The sequence below is a fragment of the Cygnus olor genome, chromosome 3, assembly GCF_009769625.2.
Source record: "Cygnus olor isolate bCygOlo1 chromosome 3, bCygOlo1.pri.v2, whole genome shotgun sequence".
Lineage (NCBI taxonomy): Eukaryota > Metazoa > Chordata > Aves > Anseriformes > Anatidae > Cygnus > Cygnus olor.
The window spans coordinates 91,512,361-91,524,324 of NC_049171.1; positions in this window are offsets into that span (position 1 = coordinate 91,512,361).

Below are 11,964 nucleotides of genomic sequence, written 5' to 3' on the forward strand. Positions count from 1 at the left end.
TGCTATACTAAAATGTTCAGAGCTGAAAAAGCAGCTTGCAGCTAGGAGTAATGATGAATGTGAAAGCTGAGGTCAAAGAACAATATTGCAGCGGCTCCATGCATCACCCACGGGATGCGGGAGTTCTTTCTGTGCCTGGAGGCAGGAAAAGCGCTCACGCCTCAGTGCCTGTTCCTGCTGGTCAAACAGCCCAGCACAGCGCCTCTCGCTCTCCCAGCGAAGAGTGGTACTACAAATGAGGCAGGAGAGAGACCTGTGGTTATTTATCGTTTTAAAATGAACTGGGAATATTGATTATTTTTCCCCTTTTCTTTCTGAAAACTCGATTAAGTCGGTATAACAAACAGCTCCGCTAATGGGCTGTGTCAGTAACTGATGTCCATCCTGAGCTGAAATGAACTGCATCCTGCTGGGCTTGTTTCACCCCGTTGCTTCCTGCTCCAGCAGCAGTCCACATACTGACTTGTGAAGCCTTTCCAGAAACACTCCTGCAGGGTTCTCCGGTCAAAGTGAGTATCAATATTTTTTTCTGAAGGTCTGTGGTGCATATAATGAGCCGAGCTATGTTCTTGCATCTGGCAAAGACTCCTGATCTCATTTAAATAGTGCAGGGCAGCTAACACCTGCCAAAGGCCTAGAAGAACTTTTCATGGGAGATCCCTTCCTGCAGATGTTCTGCTCTTCATATGTTAAGGTATTTCAGAAAAGTCATCCCTTTCACCCTGAAATTCATCCCCAGCCACCAATTTTTTGGTGCCCACACTGCAGTCCCATCACAGAAATCGGTCCCTGTTTCCAGAGCCCAGAAATGGCACCAAACTGAGTGGACGTGTGCCTAACAAAGCAACAAGAGGTGAGCAGGCTCATTGTCCTTCTCTACTTCCTGCCAAAACCTCCCAGGAGCATAGCTGCTGGGTTCCCTCACATAGCTGTGACTTCAGGCCCATGTTCAGCATCCCTGAGGGGCAGCAGCTGTCAGCCTCATAGAAAAAATAATAATTATATATATATATATAAAAGATATATAAATATATATATATAAGATATATGAATATAAGATGACTCATGGCATGGACTGGCTTTGCACTGGTCCATCTACCACAGCTGCCGCAAGGCCTTCTGCTGCCCCAAGGCCTTCTGCTGGTCTGTGATGTGAGGCTGCTGGAAATGGACACAACCATGTAAAGAATCACAAGCTGGGGGTGTTGCTTGCACACCTAAAATTTGGCACATGTACCAAGGGCCTGAGGGAAGCAAGGAGCACCTGGCTGCCCTGCCCCATGACATTTCGGGGGACAGAAGCAGAGAAATGGGTGCCAGGCTGAGCTGGTGGGGCCAAGGTCTTCAGTCATTTCTCTGAAAGAATTACAGAGAATGGCCTTGCATATAAATTACAGGAACACGCAAACCAGGGCTTTTTGTCTCTGTCAGACATCCCTCGATAAGCAGTTGTGAGAAATACAGCAGCCACACGGTAATAAAAAACAAGCTTACATTTGTCACCTCATTGAATCCAGAATAACACATATAAAATACGATGCATCCTTTTTCAGCAGGCAAAGTCTTCCATGGCACCTGTGGGCCGGGTTCAAGCCCAGCGAAGCCTCAGGAGGCAGCTATAAATTACACACACACCAGATACTTCCACTAGCATGGTGTTCAGTGAATTCCCCTGCCTGCAGGGATTTGGCCTGCAGCCATTTCCATCTCGACCTTGCCAAATTCTGCTGTCTTCAGCGAGAACCCTGAGCACATTCTCAAAGGCAGAGTTTGGCCTAAAAATCAAGATTAAAATCCTTTAAATGCAAATATTTACCAAGGAAGGCACAGATTAGGTCCCAAATTTATAATTTAGGAAGTGATGCTCAGAGCTCAGAAAGCATGGAGACCTTCTAAACTCACTGAAAGAACATTTCTCCTATATGTCTTAGGCTCTGTCAGCACCAGAAAAATATGCTTACTGGATTAAGTTACATGGCCAACTTGTCTGCTTTACTCCAGGGCAGTGTGTCTCCCTCTGGGGACTGATCATCACTGAATGATACCTGAGAACCACTTGTGTGTGCTTAAGTTTGGTTTCCTATGGGTAAGGCTTCGTGCTGTTATCTCAGACATTGCAGTGCTCCTCAAAGAAATACAATAGAGATGATTTCTGTGATTTTCATAAAAAGGGTTTGAATTCCTTGACCATCTGTTTCAATCACATATTCACAAATGCTTCAGCAATGTTAATTAGATCAAGTGGAGAAATAGTTATGTAAAAATCACTTCAAACAAAAATCCAAGGCTGTCCAAGAGTACACAGAAACTGATAGATGACCTCCATCGTATTTGACACACACTCCCCACATAACTAGGACCCTGAAAGTCCGCAGTGCTTCCATACCCTAAGATGAGACCCATGTGTCCCTTGCCTTAGCCATGCATCCTCCAAAGGACATGCTGGGGATGGAGAGAAAAGCACTTCTCTGGGAGAAGTGCCTTCTGAGAGGCATCAGAACAGGTCAAGGCCAGGAAGGTGGGAACTGTGGGACAGGTGTTTCTAGAACTTTTTCTGAAAGTTCAGCTTTCCATTTGAGTAAATATTTGTGTCAGTACACAATCACAGCTGTCTTCCTCCAGTGCTCCCTGGTAATGCCATCATTCATATTCCTCTGCACTCTGCTGTGTTTGATGGTTAAGAGCCTCCACAGGCTCCTCTGCACGTACCACTGAAAAGGGGTTACTTCATGCTCTGGCAGAGAGATGGCATTGTACTGTGTATATTTACATTTTTTAAAAAGATATTGCTAATGCATTTCAGTAATGATAATTAAAAAAAAATAAAAATAAAAAAATCTTTCTAGCCATTACAGTAATGGCTTTGAGCTAATTGCTTGCATTTGCACTCCAATATGGTACTCCCCTCTCTGACTCATTTCCATTTTTATGCAGATAAGCTCTAATCAGCTTGCTTACTAGACTTTTGTCTCCCAGCTCTTAAGGACCAGCTGTTGCCTGCCTTACTCACTCAGGTAGGAATTTGCTCCATGGACTGCAGTAGGGCCACTTCTGGAGGAAGATGCTTCTTAGCACAGGTAAAATTTCCAGACTCCAGCTTACAGTAGATAGGCTGTGCTGGGAGATGCTGTGTGCGTTCAGTGTCTGAGGCGGCCCACCCTAGGTGCTGCAGGCAGACAAAGAGGTCTCCCCCGAGAATTCGCTTTCCTGCAGCCCTGTCTGTTGCCTGCTGGCATAAGAAAATAAAGAGTGGCGCTCTCAGTGACTCTTTCATGTCATCGGCTGAACACACAGCTGCACCACACAGGAAGCCTGGCCTTCGTGGTGGGGCTGGCCCTGTCCCCACAGCTGCTGGCTGGTGAAGGCTGGCGTGAGGTGCTGGTTGCCATGTTAGCAGGCCGCGTTCTCCACAAGTGCCTGTGCTACACTTGGCACAAATCAAAAAGGGAGGCCCAAGGTTGCTTTAAATTCTTTCGAATTTCCCATTCGACAAGTTATTGGATCCACAGGAAAAGATAAACATATGAAGTTAGAAACTTGTTTGGCAAGCCTACAGATAAGAAAGCCTGTTCCATAATGGATAAGCTGAGGCCGCAGCCTGACAGGATCCATAGCAGCTGGCAGTTCTGCTGCAGTAACTGTGGGATGACTTCTTTTCTCTTGAGCACCAAAGCAAAAAAAAAATGTGGATAGGACATGCATTTTGGAGTCACCTTCGAGCATTTACTGATGAACACAGTGACTGATTCTGGTCAAGGACTGTTGCGCTTTCCACGGGGAGCACAAAGCCTATCAGAAAGTGTCGGCTGGCTAAATGCTGTAAAGCTGCCTCTGCTCAGAGAACACCCATACCAGCGTGGAAAAACTGAATGAGAAGCAACAGCCCTTGAACACATGGGAGGAGAACTCTGAAACATGTGGGACGCTGATCTGCAAAGGAGGGGGAGATATTCCACTGCCTCCCTGATGGCCACATGCTCTTTTTCCATACACAATCTGTCCACACAGAATCAGAAGGCAGGAAGGAGGAGCTGCCTGAAAGGAAAGTGCACGTGGTGCCAGTATTTTTTCTTCTCCAGGGTGATTTCTATGGGGTCTTGGCAGTCCAACATCTTTTGCTGTCTGTAAAGCAGGGATACATATGGGGTCTATCAGTTATAACCAATTCATGCCTTCCAAAGATCTCCAAGTACCCAAGCCTATGTGAAGCATTGTGACTGAATGCAGAAATAACACAACTTGTCATTTCTGTGTTTTTTGTTTTCTGTTTTTTTGTTTTTGTTTTTGTTTTGTTTTGTTTTTTTTCTCTAGAGGTCGTTGAACCCTCAGCACTCATAGAAATCATATTATAATTTCACCAATTCAAATAAGTCATGGAGCCAGAGGGATGAATGTTGTCAGATTTTTGACTATGTCCAATGGTAGCCAGAGACCTAATGAAACACATTGTTTTGCATTGCCTTGCCCAGCACACATGAAGCACAGACAAAGTGCAGGAAATGTGAACTGTACAAGTGTAAGTCTTCTAGCCAAGGAGGTAACCCTACTCATGAAGGCACTGTTTTCCACAAAGATCTCAAGAAGATCTGATGAAATGTCCATTGCAATTATCCTTTTACTGTATCTGGTTTTATCAGTTCCACCAATAGCAGAGAATTATTAACACCTTCTGAGCATCTGTGTTGCATCTCTGCTTGGCCATTGTGAAGTCCTAGTAGCAAGCATAGGGAGGGGGTCTGTTCTTGAAATACCTGTCCATATTGCTGTCAGACATGAAGCTCAAGCTTGGGCTTGAGTTCTCAGAGCCAAATGACTACACTCAGGTGGATATGTAACGTGATTTTCCTGTTGGGGGAATTTCCAGTGATGCCTTTGCCAGAAGAGCAGGGTTTGTTCTGGTCACCTTCCCTTTCCTTTCAGCAACTCAGCTGGTTGTAGTACTACCAATATATTCCTAATATCCCATGCTATACTCAATATTCTCCCCATCTGTTTGCACATTATTTACCAGTTCTTTCCTCCTTCACATTCATTCATGACTTAGAAAAAGCCTTCCAGTCTTTCTTCAGGCAAAACACCCACAGATGTCCCCAGGAACTTTGTCCAAAGGTTGCTGGGTCTGCTTCAACACTGGACATAAACTACATGACTGTACTCCTGAAGTACAATTACCTTATTCCTGTGCCCAACTGCAAGCATGTGACCTTTTTTTTTTCACTTGTGAACCAGCTAAGGGAAAAATTAAATGAGTATCGCATCGATCTATTTTCCCAACGCAGAGTTTGCTGCTCCAGGTCCCTAACTCTGTATATCAGCTTCTATCATACATCAGGGCTCTTGCTGCAACAACGGCACAACCATTCTTAAATTAGCTTTCCTTGTTGGTGTTTAAATGAAAAGAGACATCTAATTTGTGAGTGAAAACATTTGTCATTTCTTAGGGGGATCCAGACACACAAAATACAATTAACATCTCTGAAGAACGCTACACAGAGGTTCAGCAGCAGCTGACAGGGAAAATGAAATGAAAACAAATAAAATCAGTTGTTCTAATACCATAACTCGAGTGGCAAGTGTAATCTTCTCCTTTTATCTGAGGTTGGAATTGCTTTCCTGCAACAGCTTTCATTATGAAAATGTGGCACTTCTCAGCACCAGAATATTAAGACAACACATGCCCACAGGGGCCCAGATCATTTTAACGAGGAACAAACAATACAGAATGCAGCTTTTATGTTTTCTCTGAGCTAACACCTGCTTAGCAGCAAATGAACAATGGTAATGATAAGCACGACAACTCACACATATCTGGGCTGAGATGTGTGTCGCTGACATCTTTCTCTTCCTTCCAGCATAAGAAGGGTCTGGTGATCAGTGTCATTTTTAGGGTAGCCAAAACCCTTGGCCGTGGGCTGAGGACAAGGTCTGTGTTTCTTGGAGATGTGAATCTTGTGGGGTGGTCCTGAGCTTCCCAAGTGACTGAGGGACCTTCAGTAACCTGACAGCTTTACAGGTGTGGGGAGGAGGACAAAGCTGGGGCACAGAATGATTTGCATATTGGTGATCCTGCCTGAGACAAGGCAAGGGGCAACAGGACCTTTCTGCAACACTACCAGCTCTGTATTTCTGTGGAGCTATGAGCCAGACCTGCTGCAGGATGGCTCTGTTGCTGCACAGGGAATTCCAGCCAGGGCGTGGAAGGAGGAGTACCCAGTTGATTAAAGGCCTGGAAATTAAAGGCCAAGAGCATGAGATGTGGGAGAGCCAGAGGCACAATTAACCTGGTAACCACGACAGAGATATTACTGTAGAACAAGCCCAGAGAATTTGCCAGTAGCATCTCCAGAGAACCTAAAAGAATAACATGACCTAAGGATTATTTTTCCTCTAGTTTAGGACTAAATCACAGTTTCTGATATGCCCAGTAAGATGACTGCCATCACCTAGGTAGTGAATTGCATGGGATTTGCAAGGCTGTAAAGCCCAGACACTTGGAAAGAGCTTGTTCTTGGAGGAAACTCATGCAGCTGAGAAGGCAGCCTGTGATCCAAAGTTTCCTTTTCATGTCCAGACCCTAGAGCTTACAGGTCTCTTACAGACCTCGTGCCCCCAGCTCAGCCTATTAAAAGGGTCATGTTTTTAAGCTGTGGAAGTTCCCCAGTTTAGTCCCTGGTGTCAGCCAGCACAGCAGTCATCCCAGGCACATTGCTGCTGTGTTATTTTTGTTCTGTGGATGAAAAGAGGATTAAAATCTTCAGAGCTGCCATCTCAGATTCTTTTGGTAGGAGTCTGCTCATTTATGCAAACAAAACCTGCAAAGCTGGAAGGAGATTGACGCGTAAGTTTTAGAGCAAAGTATGGAATAATGATGCTGTGTTTTGTCAGATAGCAAATGTATGTGCATCTCACTTGGCAACCAGGCAGAGACCTTAAAGAAGATGGAGGAGAGCAGAAAGGAAGCCACAATTCACCCACACTCATTGAGAGGGAAAGGATAGGAAGACCCTCAGGGCCTAGAACTGACAAGATAAAGAGGGAATATAAATAGCTTCAATTAAGGACAGGTTTTGAAAATATGTCTAATTATTTCTGTGTCTTCTGGTTACTTCTGTTTCCCTTAGGCACCCTGCTGTATTTGGTGGGGTGGCATCAAAAGTAACAGAAGACAACGAACGCTATTTTCCTGTTGTAGGACTCTGGTTTTCCTCCCTCAATTTCCTTGGAAAAAAAATCTTGACACTTCCATTCTCCACAGCCCGTTCCATTTCCCCCTTCTCAGAAGCGGATTTCAAGGTTATCTGGTTATATAAATTCTAACAAAGAAATTAAAATAGTGGAACCCACTTCTGAAGCATGCACTATAGGCTGCAGCTCTCTCTCTCCCCTTCTCCCTCTCTCTTCTCCTTATTAAGGTAGGAAACCCATTGCTCCTTTTGGAAAATTATACAAAAATATCTTTGCAAGACACAGGATGCATTTTTACTTGGTCTTAAAAAAAATATCACTCAGAAATGAAGATCTGTTTCAGGACTGCACTCTGAACATCTACATGTAAACCAGAGAATTTCAGGGATAATTTTGGATTTCTCAGAAATTACTTGGAACAGAATTTTTTGTAAAAAGACCTACTCTTGTGTGAGCTCTGTTCAGTATGCCAAGAACTTATTAACTTTGCTTTATCCATCACAAGATATGACACAAAAGAAAGCATGCCACAGCTTAAATGAGGGGTGTGTGTTCTGTAAAAAAGTCAGGCTTCATGCCATCACCCGCCCGTGCTCCCACTCCCCTCATGTCCCAGTTCTGCCTCTCCTTTCTACCAGAGACCAGATCCTGCCCAGAGCACCAGGCTGCACACATGAGCATCCATTAACAAAAAAATAAATAAAAATAAAAAATATGGCTGAAAGCAAATCATTGCTAGTGGCTAGCAAGCTTTGTATTAATTTTTGTGGGGGCAAGCTCAGTCCTGACAGAACATGGCAAGAGTAACAGCCCTAGATTTTGAGAGCCTCTCCATAGCAAGACCTGGGCGCATAACGTGCAGGCAGCAGTTGTTATATATTCATGGGCTGTCCCAGGAACGTGCAGCAGTGTCGTTCAGTGGGAAGATGGGCCTTCAGCTTCCATCCAGGCTTTTCACATTTCTCCGAGGGTACAGCAAGGGAACCAATTAGCACTAACGATGGCAGAGGTGATTTAGTGATATGGACACTTGTGTATATGAAAATGACGGGTGCTGTCAGATCGGTGGAACATAAAAATCATTCCTGGAGCAGCCCAATCGTGCCAGTTAGCTAGAGGCATCAGGTGTCCAGAGAGATGAACTGCAGATCCTGATCTAAATTTAGCACGATGAGCTTTTTTTAATTTTGCTTATTACTCTGCTGTACAGTTCTTATCCAGAAAAGCATTGAGGTACACACATAATTCACAGCACAGCCACACCCTGTTGTTCATATACCTGAAATTATGTGTGCTTATCTGGATTGCTAGATGAAAGACAAGGAGCACCACATGGTTATCTCAAGTACCCAAAACACTTGTGGTCACACATCCCACAAAGCCAACGTGCTTACAGAAGAGGGAAGTATTCAGAATCCTTTAGGAGCTATAAATGATAGGATGGTAACTGCAAAGCCACATATATATATCTGGTAGGTACATCTCCGCACAGATAAATACATACACAAATACTAACTGTATCAGCATTTGTCAAATACATACCTACATACATTGCTCTCTCCTTCTCTTCAGTTTCTTAGGTCACTTTGAATCACTGAAGTCTCAGAGACGCAGCTGGATTCAGGGCAAGGGCGGATGGAGAAATCAAAACTTGTCATTTTCAACTTTCACAGTTCCTAGAAGAATTTGTCTCATCTTTCTCTCTTCACTGCCTTTCTTTTCACTTTTAGATCCTTCACCACTGTACAAATTTTCAATAGGCGCTCCAAGAGCTGATGCTTTCCCTCCGAGTGAGGCTGCTCACAGATTTCTGTGCTGACTGTCACTGTCTCTTCCATCTGCCTTTCAAAAAAAGAAACTTCAGCTCTTTCACAGTCCCACACTGGCACTCACGGGTACACATCTACTTGCATCATGACTCTGCAAAATTACCTCTGTCTCATTAAAGTATCCTAGAAACTCCCACAGACAGCACCATAGTCTGTATCCATAGGTTCTGAAACCATTTGAGACTCTGTAAGATGTCAGGCTCATACAGAATTTATAAAACAGAGTAAATAGAGTCAACGCTTAAGGGTCTGTGCCAGGCCAACAAGCATCCTCCCTTCTGGCCTGCAGTTGTAAGGCCAGGCATCTTTAATTCCCTATTGCCTCAGGTGCACTTGGGAGGACCGGGCCATTAGTTAGTGCCTTTTGTAGGGGGATTCTGTTCCTTTTGCGCCCAAACCAAGAAGAACACAGCTTATCAAAACTGAGAACGCCAACAGCATCGCAAGGCACAGCGAGAAGAGGGAAATAAAATCATTGCTGAGAGCTGTGGAGCTCCCACGGATCTGTTGTGCAAAGCTCATTTTTTAAAGATTGGAAATGAGTGCAGGGAAGTCTCTGAGCTTTAGGCTAGCGGATCTGAATACATAAAGGAGAGCATCTTTTTATTCATTTAATTTCTACAGTTTCTTTGAAGTCATAGTGGAAGATTTGGATATAAAGAGACATAACTGGTTTGCTCACTCTTTTCCTCAATAAAATCAATTCAGTAGACAAACGATTATGGTTTATCCTACCTACGTGTTTAAAAATGCTCTGTATTATGGGGCACCTATAGTTAATAGAGCTGGGACATCTCAGACAAGTTTAATTCAGATAGGACACTATAAATGCAACTACTTTACTTTCAATGTGGCCATCCATGATGCTGGGAAGTTGAGTTGCATCTTTGTTTCTTTATGGGCTATAAGGAAGTCTCAGAAGATGGTTTCAGATACCAAGCTTTTTAGGTTAGAATTATTTCATGTTATTTTCTTTAGTCATGAAGAGTAACCAGCAATTGGATTCCTTGTTTCTTTTCTTTGCTAGAGAAATTCAGGACTGCTGTACAATAGAAGAGTTTATATTGACTTAAATAATAGCAAAATTATGGTATTACAAGGGTCGAGAGAATAACAATGGGGGAAGACAGAGAGTATTAAACTGGTCTGGTTGCATTCATTTAAGTCCTTTCAGTACTGGGCTTTGCAGATGAAAAGGGGTTTTGCTAAATGTTCAGCATCGCTCTCTTCAAAGCAGCTGCAGCATCAGCAGACACGTCCCACTTACCAGGAACACTAAATTTCCTCCAGCAAGATCAGGAATGCCAAAACCAGTATTGTGGCTGCTCCATGGTTGGAGAATAACATGAAAAGAAAAGAAAAAGGAAAAAAATAAATATAAGAAAAACTCTGCTTTTCCTATTTGCTTGTTTGTGCTAGTATTGGCAAACGCTATCATTTTTTCCAGCCTTTTTCGCACTGCTCTGAAAGCAAAGCCCAGAAAGGCTAAGCTTCTTCAGTTTGCAAATCTTTCATGGGGTTACCGCTGAGCAAGTGCCAGCTGTGGGGAAGCGTGGCAGCATACACGGTCACACACAGGCTCCCACCCGGTGTGCACAGGGTGTGTGCAAGCTCCTCTCCTCACGTGCTGAAACCTTTCATTGCCCGAGGACTGTGCTGGGCCAGTCCTGCCCGCAGCCCTGTGCTCCCTGAGGGATGCTGGAGGAGTGGCAGCTTGGTGGAGACATTTTCCTGAGTACAACCCAATGGAAAAAAACAGACCTTCAGTTATAAAATGTGCCTTAGTACTTACTGAAGAGGAGAAGGAGGTGCAGTGGCAGTCAGTAGGCCTTGTTTTCCGTTTAGCAGATCTTTCCCAAAGAGCTTTGCCAAAAAGGGAGACCACAGGCCGCAGCAGAGCCCCTCCAGCCTGCTGGCCTCTGCAAGTCCTGCCTCTCCCTGTCCTGCAGCCTGGAGGCACCAGGGATGGCACAGCTTTGTGCTGGAGCTGGAAGCCACATGCTGCCATGCTGGGCCACCAGTTTGTCCAGCCACAACAGGCTGAGAAAAGCCACCAGCAGTCACAGCAGGTCCTGGAGGTAGCTGCTCATTTCTCACCAACCTCCACGGCCTCTCACAGGTCCATCAGCACGTGCTCAATACTAATAACAGCCCTGATAAGCTCAGCACATGACTTGAAAATTCAGTTTCCCCACAGTCCTGTATACCACTCCTCCCTTGCCTCCCAGTCAGATGGACTCCATGGGCAAGGGGACAGATGAGCCATGGGGACCATGCAACGCTATTATTATTAACAAGATGATAGAGGGTCTCCTCCCCAAAGGCTCACTACAACCACGCTTAGCCTTTCTAGTCAGCATCCTTCCCTCAAAGCATATCCACATTCCAATGTCCTTTCCTCCACCAAGAGAGCTCGGGGCAAGCCCAGGTGAGCAGCTCGGGGACATTTGCATGGGACACAAAGCTGAGGGTGAGGCACAGCTCCAGGGGCAGTTTGGGCTCAGGGGCAGCAGCCAAGATTTGAGGGAAAAGCACACAGAAGGAACACCTGGGTCCTGCCAGACAACAGCAGCAAAAATAGACCCCCCACGGCATTCAAGCCGCTTGTCCAGCTCGCTGACAGGGCCCTGTTCCTATTGCAGTGACCTTCCCAGAGCAAAGGCACGCACGGCCCTGGCGCAGAAGCGACGCAGCCACAGTCTGTGAGCTGATTTCCAAGGGAAGGGGCTGCTCCAGCAGCAGGGGCTGTTTCTGACCTGCCGAGCCCAAAGGGAAGAGCCCAAGAGCTCCGCAACCACAAAAGGTGGGTGCAAAGGGGGCAAGCAACCCCTCACCCTCCCCAGATCCCCACACCGGGGCTGGGCGTCCCCTCACCCTGCAGCAAGGGCGTCGGGGCAGCGAGCCCACCCCAACGGAGATTTCATCATAAATCATAATGAGGTCGTTTTCT